Source organism: Leptonychotes weddellii, chromosome 2 (genome assembly GCF_054177405.1).
Source record: "Leptonychotes weddellii isolate Sample4059 chromosome 2, ASM5417740v2, whole genome shotgun sequence".
Taxonomy (NCBI): Eukaryota; Metazoa; Chordata; class Mammalia; order Carnivora; family Phocidae; genus Leptonychotes; species Leptonychotes weddellii.
The window spans coordinates 167,958,472-167,981,144 of NC_138370.1; the positions used below are offsets into that span (position 1 = coordinate 167,958,472).

The 22,673-nt window shown below is 42.2% G+C and overlaps 1 protein-coding gene and 1 long non-coding RNA gene across 2 annotated transcripts in view; one reads left to right on the forward strand and one right to left on the reverse strand.

Moving 5' to 3' along the window:
- PROM1 (prominin 1) overlaps positions 1-22,673 on the forward strand; it is a 200,683-nt gene that overhangs the window by 112,620 nt on the left and 65,390 nt on the right. The gene's annotated exons all lie outside the window — the stretch shown is intronic.
- LOC145720231 (uncharacterized) overlaps positions 1-22,673 on the reverse strand; it is a 92,164-nt gene that overhangs the window by 4,830 nt on the left and 64,661 nt on the right. The window lies entirely within an intron of this gene.

The window sequence follows — 22,673 nt, forward strand, 5'->3', positions numbered from 1 at the left end:
ATTATATGTTAAAAAAAAAAAGAAGAAGAAGAAGATAGCAGGAAGGGAAAAATGAAGGTGGGGATATCGGAGGGGGAGACGAACCATGAGAGACTATGGACTCTGAGAAACAAACTAAGGGTTCTAGAGGGGAGGGGGTGGGGGGATGAGTTAGCCTGGTGATGGGTATTAAAGAGGGCACGTACTGAATGAAGCACTGGGTGTTATACGCAAACAATGAATCATGGAACACTACATCAAAAACTAATGATGTAATGTGTGGTCATTACCATAACATAATTAAAAAAAAAAAATCGTTTTTATGCAATTTAACTCAAAAAAAAAAAAAAAAAGAATACCCAGCAAACAGCCAGCAAATAAACTGAAATACAAGAATGGCCAGCAGGGGGAGACAGACAATCATGTTTGTGTAATAGCCCATTTTCCTTTGTGCTCACAGTGGACCTAACAGGTGAGCTGTGTATGGACCATAGGGCATCCACATACTTGCTCTGGCTCTTGTTCCATACGCTCTGGGAATTCAAGGGATTAAGCATTAGAACAATAACTCTGACTTGAGGGGGCTGATGTTTAAATGGAATGGTCATCTCAGACTCCACATTTCAAGGCTCTTCCTTACTAATTCCTGCCCCGGGGTCTCCCTCACTGTCTGCTTTCTCTAGTCCTCTCCCAGAACTCTTTGTGCTTTCACAGTGCCCAGTACTTCTCCTTTATTACATCTCCCTGACTCTTCTCTCAAACCCACATCCAAGCCTACAGAACATTCCATTAGCTTGACCTCCAAAATAGATCTGGAACCTGACCACATCTCATCATCCTGATCCAGCCCCTAATTTCCTCGGGTTCTTGCAAAATCCTCTTTGACTAGTGTCCTGATTCTGCCCCCTTGCAGTTAGTCTCTCCCCAGAGCAGCCAGAATGGTGTTTCTGAAACACAGAACAGGTCATGTCCCTCCCCAGGCGAATGCTCTCCAAAGACTCCTTGGTGCACTAGAGCAAAAGCCAAAATGGACTCTAAGCCCCTCGGGGTTTTCCGGCTCCCCCATTCCATGCCTGTCTGCCTTCATCTTCTCCTCGCTCTCTTTGGTTCACCTGCTCCCGCCACACTGTCCTTCTTGCTGCTGGGGTCTTGTCCTGGCTCCTCCCTCTGCCTGGAACACTCGCTAGGTGTTGGCACGGCAAGTTCTCTTCCCTCCTTCCGTCTTGGCTGAAATGTCTCTGTGCAGTCTTCGTCGACCACCCTCTATACACTGTACTCGTCCAGGCCTCTCAAAGCCTCTGCCCCTTCTCTGCACACTTAGGTAAAAAGTCCTGGTGCTTCCTATGTGCTGGAGACTATCCTAAGCACTTCCAAAATACCTTGCTTACTTCTCACAACATTCCCTGTGATGTGGGCCTTATTAATTTGCATTTTATAGTTGAGGGAAGCGAGGTACAGAAAAGGTATGTAGCTTGACCAAAGTTCCAGGGCTCGTGTAGGGCGGAGGGAGGCTGTACATGGCCCGGGCTGCTTCCCATTACACTCAGCACCATGTGACAGAGTATTTACCTATATACTTATTTCTTTTCTGTCTCCCTTCACTAGAACGTAAGCTCTAAGAGGGCAGGGACTTCTGTCAGTTTTATTCATTGCTGTATTCCTTAGAAAGGGCTAGCACATCATAGGTGCTCAGTAAGTGTTTGTTGAATGAATTAATAAACTTACCATAAGTGCGATACATAATGAATAGTGTGCAAGGTCCCTGAGGGCAGGGGCTGTCTGTCTTGTTGGCTCTATACCCCAGTGCCTAGGGAGTACTTGGCCTGGAGGGGAGCACTCAATAGGTATTCTCAGATGAAACGGTGAATAGGTTCCAGCTTCCTTATCAGTAGACGAGGTAGACGGCCTTTAAGGTCCCTCCAGCTGGTGAGCTGGCCGGGCACGGCAGTTCTCCGTAAATCACCACTGACTCAATCAATGATCAAGGGAATGTTTTCCGTCGAGCATTCTGCAAGGTCGTGTGGATTGTGCTGTCAACTGGCAAGGACACCAGCAGGGCGGGGAGGGGACCCACAAAGGTGCCACCATGAGATCCAAGCGTGAGGCAGTGCGGGCAGAAGGGGTTGCCAGCCGGCCATGGGCACAGGGGTGGCAGAGTGAAGAGAGCTACCCCTGGGAGGAGAGAAGGAAGAGACTGGCTTTGGGTGTGATGGGTGTGGACGAGATGAAAAACATGCATCTGGAGAGGCCCACTCAGGACCAGAGCTGGGCGAGGAGCTTTACAGAAGCAAGCATCCATGAGGTCATCAGAGACCGGAGCGGGACTGCCGAGTCCCAGGAAGGGGGAGGAAGGAGGGCAGGAAAGGGACGGGCCGGGAGGGAGGAGCCGGATGGCAGTTTTCAGTGCTGTGCCAATCAATGTGGAGATATTTCCACAAGGAGAAGCAGAGGGGCAGTGCCAAGACCTGCCCAGAGATCAGGAGGATGGGCTGAGCAGACACTCAGTGGGGGAGAGTGGCACTGGGCGGCACCAAGTTGCAGGGGTGGGGGAGGAGAGTGGAGGCAGAGGCCACAGGCGTCCTTTGCTATTTGCTGGCTGTGGCTTTGGGCCGGTTACACATTCTCTGGGCTTCAGCTTTTTCACCTACGAAACACTTACAGCCTAATATGCCTCCATCAAAGGGCTGTGAAAGTTAGACAAGATGAAACAAAGTCCTTAGTGCCCAGTAAGTTTTCCTTATACGTAAACTGCAATTAGTGAGCTGCAATTCATGAGAAGTACAATAAAAAGCAGTGGGGATACATTTGGAACTGAAGAGGAGAATGATTATCTCAGACCTTGAAGAGTAGATGGGCCAGGGAGTCTTCGGTGCAAGGTCATTGGGCTTTGCCCTCATTCACCGGTTATTCTGTGCCTGAGGCACAGATTCTGCATAAGAAGGAGTCAAAGAGGCCAGAGGGGGTTAGGCAGACCTTGCCTGAGGGAGGGTGGGCCCCTGGGAGGACGTAGGGACGCTGTTTCTTCATAGATGGGAGGAAAGGGCAGAACAGAGGGGAGTGGCTGCTGCTGATGAGTTTGGAAAAGAGCAGGAAAAGGACAGGTTCCAACAACTGAAAAATTCGCCACTCTTGGAATTAATTTGGGCCTAGTGCTGCATGCGGGACCCTTGGATAGCTGCTTTCCACTCTAAGAACACAGATTGGGCCCAGCTCTGGCCAAACCTGGGATACAGAGATGAATTAGGTCCAGTCTTTACCTTAAAGAATTCACAGTCTCGACGGGACAAATAGAATCACAAATTCATTCATTCATTCATCCATTCATTCATTCGGCAAGCTTTCTTAAGCCCCACTGTCTTTGGCTCACGGTCCTAAGACCTGCCTCAGCTCTCCGTGCACACATCCTAGACACTGCTTATAATAATGGTCTCTTTACATGTCTGCTCCTCTGCCCTGGCTAAGCTTTTAGAAGGCATCTGTCCTTTTCATTGCTCTAATTCCAATAACACAGAGCTGTACAATAACATAGTTCAACTTATTGATTGAAACTTAAGTATAACACACTAAAAACCAAAATGAAAACATAAAGGATGAAATACAGCAGATCCTAAAATCGATACGAACAGCCCCAAATTAACCCAACTGTATATCACCTTGATAACTCAACCACCCAGACAATGGGAATTAATTCAAGACTTTTCTTTTTTGAACAAACATAATGCCTTGATTGTATATTATTATTAGTGAAGTATATTCTGAGGGCAAAAATAGCCACAAATAAATCTTGAACTTTAATCAGTAGGTTTGTATGGACCTACTTCATGTTTTGCAGGTTAGACCAAATGAGCCCATGAACACATGTGTAAAAGGGAATAAGCTGAGGAAAATACCGGGGTGTTGGATTTGAATTTGTGGGGGGGGTCACTGGGAACTCCTACATATTTGCAGGTGCAAAATCATTTAGCTACATTGCTAATTTTGCCATATTTATTTTAATTCCTCTGAGGTCTTAATTCAACATTTGTGGAATGCTTAGTATATTCCAGACACCTTACTGAGCACTTTACGTGAAATATTTCATTTAATCCTCACCACTGACACTGTGTAATACGTATAACTCTTATTAGAAACGTGAGAAACTTGCCCAAGTTAACGGCAAAGCCAAATTTGGTCTGACCCCAGAACTGTGCTTATAATCACAGGGACAAATAAGACAATTCGTATTTTAGCCCCATCTTAAAACACTGCATTCATTCGTGACACTAAGCTTGATCTTACTGCTAAAATAATAAGCCTTACAGGGTAACAAAAGACCCTTAGGAATCTCCTAATTTGTCAGTAAAAGCATTTGTGCTCAGTTGGAATGCAGCATATTTTTAGGGGCCTGAGAGGCAAAAATGTGGGATTTTAGACCTGGCTTTGCCAATCTGGCACATGACCTTGTGCAAGTACATTAGACTTCCCTGAGTCTATGCTTCCTCTCTTCTGAATTGAAGGAGCTGGAGGACACAAGGAGTCACAGACTCAAATGTCTACAGGGATTGACACAAGTGAGTAAAATGACCCAAGGACCTGTGTCCTATGTATGGTGTCAGTGACCTCCCAGCTACAAGTGTACACACCTGAGGTCACCAGATCTCCCCCACTCATCAAGAGAAGCCAGGAATCCAGACTTTTATGTGACACCTTTCAAATCTTAAATTAAAAGAAATAATAAAAAGCTTGCATGAGTAAAAAAAATAATCAAACAAAACAAAACAAAAAACCCCCAAAACAAAACCAACTAGACAGGTATGTGGTCCTTAGGCCAACACCTTGTAATTTTTGGATCAGATGAACTCTGAAGTCCTTTCAAGGATACTTTGTTGAAAATGAATGATCCCTTCGGGCATGGAGCAGATGTTTTGGGTCTTAAATTGTGATGCTCAAAGCTGATTATCTCATTCATCTCTCAAACTCTTCAAGGTTACATTGGGAGAGTGGATGAGTCTTGGTACCTCTTTGGACAGCCATCTGCTTACCTGTGGATTGAAGAGGCTGAAGGTCTCTGGGAAAGGGAAATAAAACTAATATCCATTGAGAACATGCTGTATGTCAGGGACTTTTCATGAATCATGCCATTTGTATTAGTTGGGGTTCTCCAGAAAAACAGAATCAATATTATGTGTGTGTGTGTACACACACACACACACACACACACAGATTTAAATTTTTTTTTTTTTTTTAAAGTAGGCTCTACACCCAATGCAGGGCACAAACTCACGAACCTGGAATCCAAAGTTGCATGCTCTACCAGCTGAGCCAACAGAGCGCTCCCAGAGAGATGTTTATTTTAAGTAATTGGCTTATGCAATTGTGGAGGCTGGTAAGTTTAAAGTCTGCACAATGGGTGAGCAGGCTAGAGACCCAGGAGCGGTAATGGTGCAGTTCAAGATTGAAGGTTGTCTGCTGGCAGAATTCCTTCTTGTTCAGGGGAGATCAGTCTTTGTTTTATTCAGTCCTTCAACTGATTGGATGAGGCCCACCCACACTGAGGACAATCTCCTTTAACCAAAGTCCGCTGATTTAAATGCTAATTTCATCTACAAAAAACATACTCTCAGAAACATCCAGAGTAATATTTGACCAAATATCTGGGTACAGTGGCCCAACCAGGTTGACACATAAAATTAACTATCATACCACTTAATCCTCACAATGATCCAACTACGTAGACTACTGTTCCCATTTTACAGATGAGGAAACTGAAGGTATAAGAAATTAAATGGCTTCTAGAAAAAACAATTAGGAGCAGAGCTGGTATTCAAATTCAAGTCTGTCTGACTCCAAAATTCATTTCTTCACCCAGTTTTATCATGATCCTAGATATTGATGCTACTATTTGATAGCATTTGATTTGGTAAGGTCCAAGTTTGTGATAGATACCAGAATCAAGGGAGCTAACTGTGGAACCCAGAACTCCAATATGGACATCCAGGGAGACCTCCACAAGTGGATATTGTCAGCCAAGTTGTCTTTACATGGACTATATCATAGATTCTTCTTCCTTGGATCAGACAAGACAGTAGCTTAATGAATCAGGGAATCGTTTTCCTACACCTGGGCCTTTTCCAAGCTCTGTTTACATTCTATCCAACAGATATTTGCTGAGCATTTCCTGCATGCCAGGCATGGTCCTTGGAGGCTGTGGATACAGAGGTGCATGAGACACATTCTTGGCATCAAGTCGCTGTGGGTCTAGTTAAGCAGTAAGGCAAACAAACACAGTGCTGTAAATGGAGACCTGTAGGGAACCAAGAAAGGAGACCTGATCCCCTGTCTCTCTGACTCTGGGGTCCAGGCCTCTCTGGATTTTGTATCCTTGGAGCCTGAATGCTCACTGAATGTCTGCATGGGTGAAGGAGTAAATGGAAATTACTTATTCCCATGTCTACACCCTTCACTATATGGTTATCTCCTTAAGGGCAGGGGAAGGAGCTAAAAATGTCAGCTCATGACTTTGATGATCTGATTCTAATGTCCGGCCACCCCTCCTACTGGCTGTGGAATATGATGTCTCCATGGCTCAGTATCTTTGACTGTGAAATAGTGCAAATCATAGCACATGCCATGGAGTCATTGTGAGGATCACAGGAGTTAATGAAGTGAAGGTACTCAGGGGAGCACTGACCACAGAGCACTACATTGGCATGGTCACCATTGATTTCTGTCTTTGGGATACAGCCTGACTCTGTAAGTAATTGTGGGTGATCAATGGGTGACTGAACTAACTTATCTTGGGCTCCTGGGGAAGGGGGTCAGGCAGACCCTTGCTTTCTTTTCCTCTCTGGTTGCTTCATCTCATTGCACTGCTGCATCTCCCTTGAAGCCTCACTAGCCCTTGAAATGTTGGAGACCAGGGCAGTCTAGTCCCTAAATTATTCATATCTCAAGATGAGTTGCCCATCCTCAAGTGGATAAGGACTTAGGGCCTTCTTCAAAGCTTGAAGGGAAGAAGAGCAGGGCAGCTTTCCTCCCTGCTACTCAGGCAGTCATTGCGTCACTAGCTGTTCACTGGAAACACATTCTATTCGGACATCAGCCAAGTTAGCCCTCCTTGGAAAAGGCCAATTCTCTATAACTGGTTCCTAGCCCTGCCAGTGGAGCCTTCAGGACTCATCTGGGTCTCTGGCTTCCCTCACTTTTCCACATACTATCTCTTCAGCAGTAGGAATGTTTTCAACCCTTAAGGAGAATGTGTCTGATGGTTTGGGCATCTCAACGTGGAAGCAGATAATGGGAGATTGCCTTGAGGATTGAGTTAGCATGGAAATAACTTGCTGTGTGGCCTTGGGTGAATCACTTCACTTCTCTGGGCTTCAATTTTCTCATGTATATAAGTGAGAGAGCTGGACAAGGTGATTGCTAAGATCATTCTTGCTCTAAAATTCTATGATCGTTAAATCGAGTCAATAAATAGCCACCAGCAAACATGTGCAGAAAGGAATGCTTTTTTGGGAGACCAGTCTAGCAATAGCTTGTAAAGCAGACTGGGGATCTAGTAGACCCTGCAAAGGAGGGAACCATATAGTTGTCCATTTAGATTCAAGGAAGATGACCACTCCTTGTGTTCACAATCAGAGGGACCAAAGTACTCAGTGCCTCCCCGCCTCCACCATATGCCATGTGATACCCAACTAGCTTCCAGTGATTCATAGCAATGACTTCCATCCTTCCTAATGAGGGCAGCCTAACGTAAGCCATTCTTTAATGAATACTCTGTGATTTCCTTGAAAATGATGAACATGACTAATTCTCGGAAGTCCTTGCTGTACTTTTGTTTGTTCCAGCCCAGAGAAAGTCTGGAACACTGCTTAGAGGGATCAACTCTCCTGGCTTCTCACTTAGTTACACCATGTTCAATTAGATCAGACAGTACTACCCTGGATGTGACTTGGCATGGAATCACCATAATGGCCAGACTTAAAATTTGGAAGATGTCAACTTATCTTTACATCTCACCCTTTATCTTGGCATGGCAGAAATTCATTAACAATGGGAAAAGATTACACAAAAAAGTCCACATTTCAATTAACCTTCAGGTACCCTTGTTTGAATTCAGTAAAAAGTTTTTGCCAGAGAGATGCAATAAAATATATTTATTTGAGCCAAGGGGGAAAAAAGCAAAACATATATTTTGGAAGAAGGAATAATATTCTAAAATATTCTGCCTATGTTTTGTCTTTTTAGCTTTAGAGTGGCAATGTATTTAATTTTCTCTCTGAATTGAAGACCAATTGTAGTCAGTTAAGAATATATTCTAAATAGATATGTAACAAAGAAAAATTAATGGATATAATCTTTGGATGACAGATTCCAGATTGGACTGATAAAAAAATATCAGAGCATTTAGGTTTTGGTCCTAAACTCTCAAGTGCAGACTCTGCCTTCCTTGATGTCTATGGTGTCTTTGTCAAAGACTCCATGCTGGGAAAACTTTATGGTCCTTTTGTTATATAATCCATCTGAGGTCAATGGGAAATACCTAAGAGTTCCCTTTTCCTTTCGGCTTCAAAACGCAAATGATTCAGAAAACACTCAGGTTATTTATTTCTGGACTAGAGAATTAATGACAACCTTCCGTATCCCAAATCTTGATATTCAAAACTTGCTCTTCGACTCTGTTGGGTTGACACATCTTATTTTTGCAGGTCTTGGACTTTTTGGAGGGTGGAGAGGAGAATTTGGGGTTACATGTAATATAAAGATTATAGCAAATGTTTATTGAAATACTTGCTATCATAAAAATTTATTTGTAAAAGGTTGATTTATAAAGTAATTTTTATAACATTGTATGTAATTACAAAACAAAATTTGGGAAATATTCTAGAAGGAGGAAGAAGACAATAAAAACCACTTCTAATTCCATCATCCAGAGATAATTTTAATATTTTTGGTATAATGCCAAATTAATGCCTGGCTAAAAGTAGGTATTCAAAAAGTATTAGTCTATTGTGACACAAAGAAATGTAAAGACATTCCATGCTCATGGATTGGAAGAAAAAATATTGTTAAAATGTCTATACCACCCAAAGCAATCTACACTTTTAATGCAATCCCTATCAAAATATCAACAGCATTTTTCACAGAACTAGAACAAAAAAATCCTAAAATTTATATGGAACCATAAAAGACTTTGAATAGCCAAAGCATTTTGAAAAAGAAAAGCAAAGCTGGAGGTATTACAATTTTAGACTTCAAGTTATATTGCAAAGCTGTAGTAATCAAAACAATATGGTACCAGTTAGAGAAAAACAAATACCATAGGATTTCACTCATATGTGGAATTTAAGAAACAAAATAAACAATCATTGAGGGATAAAAGAGGAAAACCAAGAAACAGACTCTTAACTATAGAGAACAAACTGATGGTTACCAGAGGGGAGGTGGGTGGGGGGATGGGTGAAATAGGGGATGGGGATTAAGAAGTGCACTTGTGATGATGAGCACTGGATGATGTATGGAAGTGTTGAATCACTGTATCGTGCACCTGAATCTAATATAACACTGTATGTTAACTATACTGGAATTAAAAAAGTTTTAAAAAAGCGTTAATCCATTAACTATGTCCTCAAGTATTAGTTATTATGAAATGTATGTATTTATATATATCTTCTTAATTGCAATCATAGCATGTGAACTGTTTTGTAAACTGCTTATTAACATATTCCTCAAAATTGCAAGCCAAAATGAGTTTTCTGTTTCAAAAACAGTGCCCTTAGAAATACTTTCATGACTTACAACAAGTTGGTAGATGATGTCCTTTGAACCAGCCAAAGCACATGGTGTTGTAGGTCAGGTTCCCTAGGGTATAGACTCTGAGAAGGAGATTTGAGAGTAGGAAGTTTATTGGGGTGCTCTTGGGATCAGTACTTTGGGAAGGGGACAAAAGAATCAGCTTTGGGCAAAGGAGAAATGAGGCTGCTATGCAGTCTCAGCAAAGGCCTCACTCAGTTGATCCCAAAGGGAGCTGGGATGTCCCTTCAGGTTGTCTCTCCTTGAGGCAAAGAGATTTCTCTATTTCTCCAGCGGAGTATTCTTTCTTAGGTGCTTAAGCCCCCAAACATGTCTGTTAGAGGTAATTTAGAAACTTCAGAGAAGTACAAAAAAGAAATAACATCTACAGTTTCACCATGCAAGGACTACAGTTTGGTGCATTTCCTTCTGCTCACTTTTCTTTTTAGAATAAAGGAGTAAAAAGCAAACCTTTTTCTTCTTTAGAAACTATTCACTTCAATTTTGGAAAACCCAGAAATAACAATCAAAACAAAACTCACTTTTTTTTTAAAGATTTTATTTATTTATTTGAGAGAGAGAGAATGAGAGAGAGCATGAGAGGGGGGAGGGTCAGAGGGAGAAGCAGGCTCCCCACTGAGCAGGGAGCCCAATGTGGGACTCTATCCTGGGACTCCAGGATCATGACCTGAGCCGAAGGCAGTCGTTTAACCAACAGAGCCACACAGGTGCCCAAAACAAAACTCACTCTTAAACTTACCCTGTGGATCCTTAATAATTTTTCTATGAATTTTTTTTGTTTTAAATAATGAGGTCACACTGTAGACATAATTTTCTTTTTTCTTTTTGATTGATTAATAAATCAATTTTATTTTATTTTTATTTTATTTATATTTTATTTTTAAATTTTTATTTTAGAGAGAGAGAACGCACAGGGTGGAGAGGGGCAGAGGAAGAGAGAGAGAGAGAATCTCAAGCAGACTCCCCTCTGAGCACGGAGCCAGATGTGGGGCTTGATCCCACGACCCTAGATCATGACCTGAGCCAAAATCAAGAGTCTGATGCTTCACAGACTAAGCCACCCAGGCACCCCCTGTAGACATAATTTTCTGGCTTGATTTTTCCCTTCAGTTGTTATTTTTATCAGATTTCATAGATACACGTAGAGTCAAAATGTTTTGAGAGACATAAAAACCACTCTCTTGACTTTAACCAACTCCCCTTTCCTCCTCTCCAGAAGTCGTTCACCTCTTTCACTGTATCTTACAATGGATGGTATCTTAGAATTGACGAATTGAGGTTTGTATCAAGAAAGACTTAAAGAGTTAATACTCTTGACCCAGATGTTTACTGTAGTGTTAGTTCTATCAAAAACTTGGAAACACAGCCATAGATCAAATAGATAAATAGAACATGATACCCTCCATTTGGAAGATTCATTATGTGGCCATAAAAATAAGCTTTAGGAAGACTTCCCAGTGATTTAGAAAATTCTTATGTTGCTATGTTAACAGATACAAAGCAGGCTAGAGACATCTGATGAGAGATGATGGGTGAAATACAAGCCTTTACTCTTTCTGATTTCCAAAACCACACCAAATGGGAACAAGTGAGACATATAAAGAAAAGCATAAATCTCTCAGGAGAAAGACTTTGAGAGAAAAGTTAATGACGACTACATTTTGCAAGGTAGAAAGCAGCTGCAATTGAGTGGAGTTAGCAAATCCAAAAAGCTAAATATAAGCTAGCACAGGGGGAGGCCAAAGTAATTCAATTTTGTCCTGCTTGTTATGAGTTGGCTTATGTTCCCCCACAAAATCATACGTTGAAGCCCTCGTGTCCATACTTTGAATCCCTAATGACCTCAGAATGAGACTGTATTTGGAGATAGAGCCTCTAAAGAGATGATTAAGTTAAAATAATTTCATTAAGGTGGGCCTTAATCCAATATGATTGTTGTCCTTATAAGAAGAGATTAGGGCACACACCTGCCCTGAGGGATGACCATGTGAAGACACGGGGAGAAGATGCTGTCTATAAGTCAAGGAGAGAGGCTTCAGAAGGAACCGACCTTGCTGACACTTTGATCTTTGCCTCTTGGCCTCCTGAAATGTGAGCAAATACATTTCTGTTATTTAAGCCTCCCTGTCTGTGGTCTTTGTTGTGGCAATGCAAGCAAATTATATACTGCCAATCCCTCAGAAGGAATTCATAAAAATGGATATCTCTGGAAGCTTAGGGAGAGTGGTGTGTCAGACCAGAGGATTCCTTAACGGTCTGTATAAGAAGTATTTGAAATCCCCATATTCCCTCCTTGAATTTACCCGTCTCCACCCTGGGTGATGATTGGAGGTTTATTTTCTAAAGAAGATAAAATAGAGAGGATCTTAGGCAGGTGGCAATGGTCACACGCAAGAGCAGTGGTAAATACAATAACAAAATGAAGTGTCAGGTAGAATTCTGAATGCAGAGACATTGCTCCCACTCTTTTTTTTCCACTCAATCTTTATAAAACGGAAGTGTGACTTTGGCATTCAGAAGAGATTTGAAGAATCTCCTCTAATAAATTTGGCTAGCTCATGACATCAGAAGTTTCCTCAATGAAATAGCTTCATCAGAACACCCTATACAGTGAAACCCACACTCAAAAAGGACCCCTGCTTCTGTCCCCTGTGCTCAGAACTTCTAATGACCTAAGTCATTATCTTCCCTGGGCACCCATGAGGCCCTTCCTCCTGAATTCCCAATTCAGCTCTCTTAAAGGAAATCCTCTTCACAACCCTCTCTTTAATCTCTAACTCCTGATCCTTGTATGCCCTGTATAAATCACCCTGTTGGCAGAAAACAGATGGCAGACTCTGAGGGTAATTAAAGAGAGTTGGAAGATGGGTCATCTTCCAAAGGTCTGGGCAGCGTTAATGGAACCAACAAGGAATGTAATGGGAAGCATCCCGCAAATAGCAACAGGGGGAAACTATTAACACTCCTAGGTATGAGTGTTACAGGGAACCTGGGGAGAGTTATAATCATTGGAGAGGGACTGCCTGCCAAGAAGAGTAGCCATAGGTGAGGAAAGCAGCTACTGCTAAAATCTGAGTGGAAGAGAGGAGTAGGAGTGACAGTCAGCTGATTCTGGCTGGTGTGGGTCCAAGACTGGAGCCCTCACCTGACCCCACCATGCTGGACCATGATTATGCTTCAGGAAACTTGTCTAAGCACCCTTTCTTTCTTCCTATTACACCCCCATCTCCAACCAGTGTCTTCTAGTGGCCAAACCCAACCAGAAGCCAGAGGGTACGGGAGTGTGGGGTGTGCACCCCACAGAGATCAGTCAATGTCTGTGAGGGGTTTATGACACTTCTTAGTCTCCTGCTCTTTTGTAAATTCTCAGGACTGTGGCATCTGACTCCCAACTTCCCTTTGGTATCTGAGATCTATTTTATCTGTATATCTCAGTTGAAAGACCCAATTTACTCTTTTGTGACAATTGCCAAATCAGTTGTATCATCAAGTTCTGATCAGAAAAAAAGAAAGCATTCTAGGTATTTACAACAAAGGGAACTTAATGCAGGGAATTTATTACATCAGTAATGAAAAAGGCCAAGAGTCCAAAATGGGGCTAGAGATGAGTAGTATCAAGAAGCCATCAGTGCCCCCAGGCTGGAAGATCAAAGGGAGGAGAATGTGTCACCAGAACCTAGGGGCCAGGTGAGGTGGCTGGAGATGGGACCATGATGGGTCTGAAGGGCAGAAGCAGGGGTGGCAAACTTGCTGACCTAGGCAGAAAGGGTGAGAGAGTAACACCCACTTCTCACTTCCCCTTGCCCTCCAGGCTCCCACAAACTCCTCCACTGACTGAACACAGCTCCCCCTGGATACAGAGTAGAACAGGGCCGAATGACAAACCCGAGGGTGTTAAGACCCAGTGTAGTCCATCGAGAGCAAGACGAAGAACTCTTACAGAGCCAATCTTCTCCCCATCAGTCCTCCAAGAATCTCAGCAGTCTTCTCAGGGCAAGGCAGTCAGTTCAGCTTTCAAATGTCCTAAGCACAGAGTCTGTTTTCTGGCTACACTGCGCCATTACAGAACACTAGTCTGACCTCATTGGTAAAGACGCAGTGACTCTTCAAGGTCTTACTCTTTGACTGTCACACTTGGACAACTGGGTGTATGCTTGGTCTCCCATGGTAGGAACTGTTTGTTGAAATTCAAATGCTTAGCAAGTGCCCAGAAGCACAATCATCAAGCCAGCATGGTGGGGGTGGGTGGGGATTCCAGTAATAGGTACATGCCAGGCAGAATCAGCCTTTCTATCATGGAAAATTGGCTTGGAGCCTGACTTTCCATTTCCTCACATGGAATTCCCCACTGGAAGCTTAACCTCAGCCAACATCATTCCAACCACCAAATACATTCTACTAGCATTGAGTTGCAAAGGGAAGGTTTTCAAGTTTTTATCCCTGTTCTCTCAGGAAGCTCTTTGGCCCCTAAGAAAATTTCCACCCCTAATCCAGTAACCAACTGTATATCAAAGGAGGATTGGGAGAGTCAATTTTGTCAAGCCAGAGATGTTCTGCTACCAATCTCCCTGGATAATAGATGCACGTCAGGTGAGCTGAAGACCTTGTTAAAATACAAATTGTTGGGTTTCTGCTTTCGAAGATCTGTGATGGGGCCTGGGAACTTGCATTGATAACAGGTTTCCAGGTGATGCTGATGCACTGGTCTGGGACCACACTTTGTGAAGCACTCTTTTAGAATGTGTATGGTTAATAATTAGAAATAATGTCAAGTTGGATGAATTCTTCTCTGTAAGACACAGTGTCACAAGCATGTTTCCCCCCAAAAATGCAAACTCAGAATGTGGAACTCTGCAAATACTCTCTCTCTCTCAACTTTGGAGCCTAAATTTGGGGACTGATGCACTGCACTGACCTGAGCAGAGAATTTCATGTTTGGGTAGAAAAAGCCAAGGAGCTTTAATGGCTGAAGACTGTTGTATGTTTGTATGTTGGGAGAGTAAATTGTGTTGCTTTCTGCCACTATCTGGCATTCAGTTGTGTTGCCTGCAAGGCTAGCATGGGCTATTCAAAACCATTTCTTGCATCAGAGATAGGGAACTGTATATAACTGCTTACAGAAGAAGAAATCTCTCCAGAACCCAGTCTTAAAACCTCCTAGTTATACCAGGCTTCTTCTTCTTCCCCATACTCAATTGATCCCCAAGTGTTAACTTAATACCCATATTTACAGTATTTTTCTTCTCTCTCCTGGTTTTTCCATTCCTCTCTCTGCTTTTTTTATCCATATATACATATATATATAAATTATTTATTTATTTGACAGAGAGAGAGAGAGAGAGCAGGAACACAAGCAGGGGAAGTGGGAGAGGGAGAAGCAGGCTCCCTGCCGAGCAGCAAGCCCAATGTGGGGCTCAATCCCAGGACCCTGGGATCATGACCTGGGTCGAAGGCAGATGCTTAACAACTGAGCCACCCAGGCACCCCTCTTATCCTTATATATTACCTCTGGTCTGAACTATTGCCATAGCTTCTCCCATCAATTAGGAATGTGTCCAGTTATAATAGAAAATCGAACCTGTATTGGTTTTAACAAATACGGGTTTATTTTTCTCACGTAACTCAAATCTAGAGACAGGTGTTGGTTAGAATTGGTTCTGAGGCTCTGCAGGGTCAGTAGCTTTGCACGGTGATTCTCCTGGTCTTTCTCTCATGCTTGCTACCTACTTGTTGCAGGATGACTGCTCTACCCCAAGATAACACATTTGGATTGAAGGAGGAAGGACAAGGATGACTGGCCTAGCCATGCTTTTATCTTTTGTCAAACAAACAAACAATGATGTTTCATTGGCTAGAAATGTGTCCCATGAGCAGGTCTAGCTGCAGTAGAGCTTCAGAAAGTATTTAATTTTTTTTCTCTAGCCTTTAGAGTAAAAGTGGCATGGGAGACAGGGGTTGGGGATATCTACTGATTTGGCTAAAAAATAGTCCTCTGTTCTGTTTCCTCATGTATCTTCCTCCCTCTAATATTTCCTTCTAAGTCAAAGAAAATGATGTACATGGTATTAGTTTCTTAGAGATGCCATAACACTTTACTATCAAACAATCAAAACAACAGAAATCTGTTCTCTTATAATTCTGAAAGCTAGAAGTCCAAAACCAAGGTGTCAACAGGACCATGCTTCCTCCGAGGCTCTGAGTAGAAACTTCCCTTGTGTCTTCCTAGCTTCTGGTGATGGCTGTTGATTCTTGGTGTTCCCTGGCGTACAGCATCAGCTTTCCAACCTCTGTCTCTGTCATCACATGGTGTTTTCCTCTTCTTCTAAGGCCACTGGTCATATTGGATTAGGGCTCACACTAATGATCTCATCTTAATTTGATTCTATCTGCAAAGACCCTATTTCTAAATAAGGTCACATTCATAGATACTGAGGGTTAGGACATTTTCAGCCACAACAGGCCTGTAACTGTTACCATTTTTTCCTAACACTTACTTTGGGCCAAGGACTAGCCTATGCCCTGCACAGTTCTCATCTTTTAAAGTTGTGCCCTAGTTTAAGAAAATCTAACATAAAAATCTCAGCTTCTAGGACAGAAAATGACCCTAAATGATTCATCATCTTAAAAATGTTTCAAAAGCTCTATTAAAAAATTCACTGCTGATTTTAAAGTTTTTTTTTTTTTTAAAGATTTTATTTATTTATTTGAGAGAGAGAGAATGAGAGACAGAGAGCATGAGAGGGAGGAGGGTCAGAGGGAGAAGCAGACTCCCTGCCAAACAGGGAGCCCGATGCGGGACTCGATCCCAGGACTCCAGGATCATGACCTGAGCCGAAGGCAGTCGCTTAACCAACTGAGCCACCCAGGCGCCCTCACTGCTGATTTTAAATGGGAACTTCTATTTCATTAAAATATAATTTAATTTACAGCAGCTTTATTTACATAAAACTATTTAAAAAATTCTCGTAACACTTTTAAAAGATGGATTTTATTGTGGAAAGTGAGGCCTACTTATAATAAATCTAATGAATATTCTTCAAAATACTGCCAGGAAGCACATTCCCTTTTGCTGACTTCTGAGAAATTATAAACTGAAATATGTCTGATCAAGTAATTAGAGAGCAGAGTAAGACAGTATATAATTGAGAGCTGAATTGTCAGGTACCAACCAAACATGCTTGTCCTTTGAAGCCTATCATTCTTTAATTAAAATCGTGAAATTCAAGTTCTTTACGCAATTGGAATGGAATGTGAGGAGAAAGAATACGAATTTCATCATCAATTTGGGAAAGCCTGGGCTTGTGTTCTAATCTCAGTTTTGCTATTTACTCTTTTTGTGACTTTGGGTAGGGTAATTAACTCATCTAAGCTTTGGCTTTCTCAAAATTTAGTGGCTCAGAACAATAACCATTTTGTTGTGCACAAATCTGTGGGCTGGGGTGGGTGGGGTGGGGTGGGGTCCCGCTGGAACAGCTCAAGTCTGTCCCCATGTGGTCTTAGCTGGCGTGGCTCGCAGGGGACTGGAGAATTCGAGGTGGCCTGACTCACCTGTCTGCTGCCCTAGCTGGAAGGGTTTGAATGGCTGGGGACCCGCTAGGATGACTGGGCCTCACTCTTTTGGTATTGGCTGGAATCACTCATATATCTGGAACCTAGCTTGTCCTCTATGTGTTCTTTTCTATTCACATGGATAGTCTGGACTTCTTTCTATGGTTGGCTGGATTTCCCTCTGAATAAAAGAAGAATCTATGGGGGCTCCTTAAAAAGTAGGCCTAGAAATCCCAAGGCCAAAATCCCATTGGCTGCATTCTGTTGGCCAAAGCGAATCACAAGGCCAGCTCAGTTTTGGGGTTGGGGAAAGTGATGCCTTTCCTGATGTGAGGAGGGGCATAGTGATCACTTTTGCAGACCATCGACCACAAAAACCAATGAGGAAAGTCCGCCTTTGCCACACTTCTCCAGAAACTCAACTTCCCTCAGTGATAGTCAAAGTTAAAAACCGAAAAGCACTCAAAGCCTACCTATGGAGAGGGCATGGTCTTGAAGGGAGAGGATGGGATAGTGAATGAAATGGAACTGAGAAATCATTCTGACACACTTGTATGCATTGCAACCTGGGATTGCAAAGAGACCCACAGCTATGTCTCACCACTCCTACGTCCGCTGCAGACAGCATTAATCAGCAACAAAGTCCATTTGGGTCCTTAACATTCTGCCCAGGTGGAAGTTCTATGCCACCATTACAAATGTACCAGTTTGAAAAAGAGAAGACACCTATCTACCACAGTGGCTCACCTTCTAAGGGGTAGGGGAGATGTGACTCTTTTGAGTACACTTCACAGGTTGATCCTGGCATGCCCTGCCTTCTCCTGGTTGAGGCTCCTGCTTTAGCCCCTTAGCTTGGAATAACAGAGTGCCCTTAGTAGAGTGGTTTTCAAGCAAGACTGTGTTTGGTTCTCATACCTCAGGTAAAGAGGAGAAAACTGAGACTCAAAGAAGTTGTATAATCTGTCCAAATTCCACCGGGGGAAAGCAGTGGCCCCAAGCAATCTCTTTCTACAGTCCATAAAGCCTCACGTAATCTCAAGCTCTCAGAATCATAGACCATGGGAACTGAAGTGACGGCATCAGGCCTAAGCCCTTTGTATTCCAGGTTAGGAAGTAGAGGCCCAGAAAGTGAAAGGTCTGTCCAATGGTCAAGTCCAACAGGGCAAGCTAACCTCAGGGCTAGAGCCCAGAGTTTGTGATTCCTAGTGAATTGCCCTTAACCTCAATTACAGCAGTTAATCAGTGCAACTTGGTTGACTTCAAACTTTTGGCTTATCCATTTGGCTGATTTGTGCTGTGAAATAAAGTAGGGAGGGAGGTGGTTTCTCACAGAGTCTGACCCACTGCCTGAAGCAGCTCCAATACCTTAATTTTGTTATAAAGGCTGTGGAACATTTAAATAAATCTTTGGGTTTAAAATTAACCTATGCAAACAAGATACCGAAGATATGAAATTACGCTGCTCTGCCAGATTTTATTGTCTTTGATTTAGTATTTTAATAAGGAGGCATTTCATGAAGTTGCCTGAGGCATTTTATTAAGAGTTAAAATGTTTAAAAAATTTCATGAGTTATTTATGTACGAACCTAATCTCACTAGCTTCTTGTATTTACTCAGTAGACGTACAACCTCTCAGTCGAGAGATTTCCAGACCTGAAAATTGTGATTTAGGGATATTGAGACAAATCAGTGTGGTTGTCATTTTTTGAGTGTTACTGGGAAGCAGGTACTCACCTATGTTAAGTCAGTTAGCCTTTATAAACTCTAGGTGAGATAAGCATTATAAGCCCCAGTTATGGAGGAGGAAACTGAGACCCAGAGACGTCTATCTACCAGCATCTGTACCCACACAATGTACCACCATAGATGATATCAAAAGCCAATTGTTTGTGGATCTTACTTCTCTTGCCTATTCAAGAACATTGCCCCCCATATTTCCTTCTGTTTTCTATAGCACTGTTCGCTTTTGGCTAGACTATTCTTACCAGCACATAAACATGCAGTTAATTTTCCCACTTAATAAAATACAGACACACAAACAGAAAGATGCTTTTCTGGACTTCTGGATTGGTGATCTTACTTCTTACCTCCCTTCTGCAGCAAAATTCTACGAAAGAGTTAACTAAACTCACTGATTCCTATTCTTTTCCTCCCATTGTCTCCTGAACTCACCCTGTCTGCCCTTTGCCCAATTACACTATCAAGAGAGTTCTGGCCAACGTCATAAAGAACTTCCATGTTGCTAGATCTACTGGCTCTTCATCAGTGTTCACCTTCCTTGACATCTAAGACAGTTGATGACTGCATCCTCAGAAACACACCTGCTTTCCTTGTCTTCCAGGATACCATACTCTCTTGGTTATGTTCTACCTTATTGACCACTCCTCTTTTGTCTCCTTTGCTGCTTCCTGTTTTTCCCTGCAGACCTCTTTATGCTGGAAGTCCAGGTCTCAGGCCTTGGACTCCACCTACTCCCTTGCTTGCCTCTCATCTCATGGCTTTAAATACCGCCATAAACTGACGGTTCCCACAATTACATCTCCTTTCCAGACCTCTTTCCTGAACCCCAGAATCAAATATTCAGCTATCTCTTGAAATCTGCAGTTGGCTACTTAAGAGCTGTCTCAGATTTAACATATCCCAAACAGACTACTCCCATCCATGCCCCTTAAACTCCTACTCAATTCTCAGGCTTCTCCTCTCTCAGGGATTGACAACTATCTCCCTCCAGTTGGTCAGGCCAAAACTTTTAGAGTTCTTCTTGGCTTTTGTCCAATGAATTGTTCTTTCAAAATATGTCTAGGATTTGCACATGTGCTGGCGTTTTTCCTGTTATTCCCGTGATCCAAGATATTCTCACCCCTTATCTGGATTCTGGCAACAGCCTCCTATCAGGTCTCCACTTTTGCTTTTGCTGTTTCTAGTATATTTTCTACAAAGTAGCCAAAGATTGCCTCTAAAAATGTAAACTAGAGCACTGTTGTTAGATCTTTATTGTTTTTTAGAGAAGCAAATAGTGAAGGGCATTTAGATTCTTATGTAAAAGTTTCAGAATGTTATTGACTATAGTTGACCCTTAAACACCACGCGGGTTAGGAGCATCAACCTCCTCACATAGTTGAAAATCCATGTACAACTTTTGACTCCCCTACAAGCTCCTATTAGTTGATCAGAAGCCTTACCAATAACATAAACAGTTGATTAACACACATTTTGTATATAATAGGTATTATATACGGTATTTTTACTATAAAATAACCTAAAAAAAAAGGAAATGTTATTCAGGAAATCATAAAGAACAGAAAATACATTTATAGTATTGTACTATGTTATTTTTTTATTTTTATTTTAAAAAATATTTTATTTATTTATTTGACAGAGAGAGACATAAGCAAGAGAGGGAACACAAGCAGGGGGTGGGAGAGGGAGAAGCAGGCTTCCTGCCGAGCAGGGAGCCCAACACGGGACTTGATCCCTGGACGCTGGGATCATGACCTGAGCCGAAGGCAGACGCCTAACGACTGAGCCACCCAGGCACGCCTGTACTATATTTATAAAAAAAAAGAAATCTACATGTAAGTGGACCCATACAGTTCAAACTCATGTAGTTCAAGGGCCAACTGTAATTACAAATTTTAAAAACACCGTGAAGGACACCAAAAATCGCATGTCAGTTGGCCACCTTTTGTCACTTGTGCACTAAGCTCAACTCCCTGCTGAAAAGACGGTTTTGGTCTCTCACTAGACTCAAGTCGCAATGCAATGTGTTGGTAGCTTTGATATTCTATTTGTCTTCCTGTTTTTTTTGTGTGTGTGTTTTGGGGAGGGTAGCGCCTTTTTATTGTATTGTAACATACATACGGAAAAGTAAACAAATTATAAAAACTTTGATGAGTTTTTCACAAGATGAACACACCTAGGTAACAAGCCCTTAGGTCAAGAAACCACATTTTTACCACCTCAGAAGCTTCTTTTATGCCCATTCCAGTAACTACCCCCATGGGTAACCACATCTTGTCTTCTTATACCAGGGAGCATTTTCGCCTCTTTTTAACTTTATATAAAGGGAATCATAGGATATATACTCTTTTGTGTTTGGTGTCTTCAGCTGAGCATTGTGTTTGTGAAATTCGTTCCTGCTGTATGTTGTTATAATTTTCCCATTATTACTGTACAGTATTTTATTGTGTGGATAGATAATAATTCATTTACCCATTCTGTTCTTGACGAGCATTTGGGAAATTTCCAGTTTTGGGTTATTAAGAACAATGCTGCTACAATCTTGTACGTGTCTCTTGGCAGACCTATGTACACATTTCTATTGGGTATATACTTAAGGAGTGGATTGCTGAGTCATAGATTATGCATTAGTGGTTGCTACCAACAAAGTTTGCTGAAGTGATTGTTACAATATACACTATCTCAGTGGATGAGGGCTCACATCCTTGCCAACACTTGGCATTGCTTATCATTTCCATTTTAGCCATTCTGGTGGGTGTGAGGAGATATTGCATTGTGGTTTTAGGTATGCTTTTTCTTTAAATTTGTGCAAGGGATGGCTATTACTGCTAGCGGTATCACTACTAATTACTTAACCTATATAATACTTAAGGAATTAATTTAATGTAAATTCCTTAAATGGCTCTCCATTGCTTTCAGGATAGGGCTAAAACTCTATAAACTGTCTCCGCACTATTTCCCCCAAGTGCCTTCACTCAAGTCACGTGGGGCATCTGCTCTTGCTTTTTTCCCCCATGTTTTTCCTCTTTCATGCTCCTTCCAAGATTTGGCCTTCCTATGTGCTGTTTCCTCTACCTGGAATCCTATTCTCTGACATCACTGCCTGACTGACACATACTAGTCCTCAGGAACAAGCCACATCATTGTCTCTTCCAGGAAGCCTGTCCTGACTATCATGAGTTAGTTGCTTACACTGTGCCGAAATGTTCAGTTTGCTTGTTCACATCCATCAGATCTTCAAGGGCAAAGGCAACTTATGTTTGTCATAGTGAGTAAGCAGCAAATGTTTGTTGAGTGAATGAATGAATGAACAAATGAATGCACTAATATGGGAGATTTGGAAACGGGAGCAAGCAGAGATTTGACGGTGTTATTTATCTAAGAGGAATTTTTTTTTTAAAGATTTATTTATTTATTTGAGAGAGCGAGAATGAGAGAGAGAGTACATGAGAGGGGGGAGGGTTAGAGGGAGAAGCAGGCTCCTCGCCGAGCAGGGAGCCCGATGCGGGACTCGATCCCGGGACTCCAGGATCATGACCTGAGCCGAAGGCAGTCGCTTAACCAACTGAGCCACCCAGGCGCCCTCTAAGAGGAATTTTTAAAAAAACAAT